Raw genomic sequence first — 3,327 nt, forward strand, 5'->3', positions numbered from 1 at the left:
CTGGTGAATTGATTCAGTTTTAAAATAGTAGTGTTTTCTCTGTGCTGATTTGTAGTATTTTCTCTGTGCTGATTTATATAAATTAAAAAAAAATCCCCAAATTAAAAATATTTTGTAGATCAGTTTGAATGTAAATTGTGAAAATCCTGATTTAAATACCTTTGACTAACAAACCTTATTCAAGGGGTACCTACCTGTGTGGCTCAGTTGCTTAAGCAACTATAACTTTAAATTTTTGGTGTCTTACAATTTAAAGCTTCTTTTTCATAGTTATAGCTACTATAGTTATAGCTACTTCACATGAAAATTAAAAAAACATGAAGACAGTGAGGTGGACCCAATTGTGTAACAGACATTAATACATAACAGGCACAGTCAAGGGGAAGGCTGAGAGGTTGAGAGTTAGGCAGCAGATGTGAATCCAGGAGTCATAACCCTTTTGATAATCAGGAGAGGTGTATCAGTCTGAGAATTCATGGTGAGCTTAGCTCTAACCTGGAGTAGGCAGGTTTATAAAGGTTTCTTTGTCTTAGAATTAGCTGCCTTTGTTCTTGATCTTAAGATGTAGTTCAGCTTTTTAAGTGAGTTTCATTTCATGATAAAAGCCATTAATCCTTTGGGAAAGTAAGAATTCTTTCTGAGACATGTGGCCATAGCCCTAATAGTCGACTAGATATATGAAACATATCTTTCATTGTCATATGTGACAATCTGGGGTGAGGTATGGGTAGACTGGTCACAGCCTTTGAGCACCAATGATAGTTCTGACCAGGATTTTTTGTTACTCTTCTCATTTTAATAACATGCAACTGACATAGGTGCACTGTCCTTGCTTCAGCTTATAGCATCCTTTCTTGGATTTTTGCATAAAGAGATTATAGGGGTAAACATATGAATAAACAAGTGAAAGCTATCCAAAATTTACAGACTGGTGATAAACTTTGACTTTCTTTTGCTGGTCCCACCCAGGTTGAATTGAGTTAAACTGTCAAAATTGAAATGAATATTAATCACAAATTTAGCCTATATTTTATTTATTTCAGAGACTATCACATTAGGACCAGAATAAGGACTTTAAATTTGTCAGTAGTAAATTAGACATTAAACATTTTTTTGAATGTTTATTTATTTTTGAGAGACAGAGAGAGACAGCATGAGTGGGATAGGGCAGAGAGAGAGAGAGGGAGACCTAGAATATGAAGCAGGCTCCAGGCTCTGAGCTGTCAGCACAGAGCCCCACGAGGGCTCAAACTCACAATCCGTGAGATCATGACCTAAGCTGAAGTCAGACGCTCAACTGACTGAGCCACCCAGGCGCCCCTAAATTAGACATTTTAAAGTTATAGCTGATCTCTCTTATCCCTCCCCCAAGTAAATAATGAGGGAAAATATCTGCATATGTATTTATTTAAACTTGGGAGAGATTTGTAGTGTTAATTAATTAATTAGTACTTAAAAAAAATTTAAGTTTATTTGTTTATTTTGAAAGAGAGACAGAGAGAGGGAAAGAGAGGAAGAGGAGGAGGGGCAGAGAGAGAGGGAGAGAGAATCCCAAGTAGACTCTGTGTTGTCAGCACAGATCCTGACACAGGGCTCGATCCCATGAACTATGAGAGCACGACCTGAGCTGATAGACAGTAGGACACTTAACTGATTGAGCCACCCAGGCACCCCTAATTAATTGGTACTTTTGCTCTCCATTTGTCCTTCAGTATTCTAAGAATTAGCTTGAATATAGCAAAATATTAGCTAATCCTTTGATATTAGATGAGATCTGGCAAGTGCAGGGCTGTATGACTATAGACTAGCTAATACTGACAGCCAATATTCCATGGTTTTCCTCTGCAGGTGAGATGCTGAGCTAGACTTGTCTAGAAAGTCGTTTCTTATTATGTAAGAAACTTATTGGATAAACTTGCTATATGAATTCTCTTCGGTCCAGAGAAATTGATCTCTATGTAAAACAAGTAAACATTGCTCTGATTAATCTCAAGAGCTAAACCAACAACAGATAGGCGTTTTACTTTGTACCTTGCTTGGAAAGAAAGAGCAATCACATAAAACCCAGAAATTCTAAGCAGTAATTTTACTGCATAGAATGTGAATAGTTTGTTTTTCATATTAGTGCAAATTAATGATATATAGAAATTCAGATGGATTTGTTACTTCAGAAAGAAACCCATTCTGCTTTCTATTTTTTTTCTTTTCTTTTCCTCTTTCTTTCTTTCTTTCTTTCTTTCTTTCTTTCTTTCTTTCTTTCTTTCTTTCTTTCTTTCTTTCTTTCTTCTTTCTTTCTTTCTTTCTTTCTTTCTTTCTTTCTTTCTTTCTTTCTTTCTTTCTTTCTTTCTTTCCTTCTTTCATTAACCTTGTTTCAAACTGTATTCCCAGGTTTCTTCAGCTTAATTAGCTGCAAAGAATGAATTGTGTATAACCAAAATCGAAAAGAGCTGCAGTGTCCAAGAGACTAGGGCTTAAAAATATTAGACATATAGATTTTATCAGATCCATGAACAAAAGTTTTAAAAAGCAGTCAAACTATAAAACAGCAGCTTCCCGTAACTTCTTCAAGTCACTTCAGAAAGTGCCTCTATTCATTTGCTTCCTTCTTGGAAGCTTCATCCAAGTTTTCCACAAGATCTGGAACGTCATCATCGCCCTCCTCTCCGGTAGCAAACGGTACCTTTCCATCCACACACTGTGTGGGCAGAGCTTCAGCCAGTCTTAAACTAGTCAGACCGTCTGCACTAAGTTGGTTCAAGAAACTGGGTAGCATTTCTGTCAGCTGCTTTGTCTCAGCGTGACCTGTAATGGTGAAAGTTTTCGCTGCCAGGGATGCCTGAACTTTAGGGTTCTTAAAGTGGACCCCTCCCTGTTCCTTGGTTTGTGAACATATTCACTTCTTCAATACCAGAGATATCTTTTACCCCCAACTTCTTTAAAGAGAACTGAAGTTTGTTTGGTTTTTTTTAATCATCTGCTGTAGCTGTTCTAAGAGCCACCTTCTCTGCGCCAGCAGCTCTTTCCCACCAATGCGCGCTTGTGCTTGCAGTTCCACGAGTTTCTTCCGGCTCATGATAGTTTCTTTCATCTTGTTGGAGAGGAAATGGGACTGCTTGGGGGACTAGGGTTGGTGCTCAGGGGGTCTCGGTGGACCAGTTGAGATTAGGTGCACACATGCAGGGAAGCAAGATAGCAGCTATTTTTTTTTTCTTCCATATAATTGTATGATCTATAAACAACAGCAGATTCTATATATTTTTCTGCTCTTCAAAAAAAGATATTGAAGAAAATGAGTCTCAATCTTAATTTCTAAATTAAAAATCCTTG

The 3,327-nt window shown here is 37.3% G+C and overlaps 1 pseudogene; it reads right to left on the reverse strand.

The window, feature by feature from the left end:
• Nucleotides 1-2,374: 2,374 nt before the first annotated feature.
• On the reverse strand, nucleotides 2,375-3,094 carry LOC131511728 (transcription factor BTF3-like; annotated as a pseudogene).
• Nucleotides 3,095-3,327: the final 233 nt, after the last annotated feature.

Source organism: Neofelis nebulosa, chromosome 1 (assembly GCF_028018385.1).
Source record: "Neofelis nebulosa isolate mNeoNeb1 chromosome 1, mNeoNeb1.pri, whole genome shotgun sequence".
NCBI classification, from domain to species: Eukaryota; Metazoa; Chordata; class Mammalia; order Carnivora; family Felidae; genus Neofelis; species Neofelis nebulosa.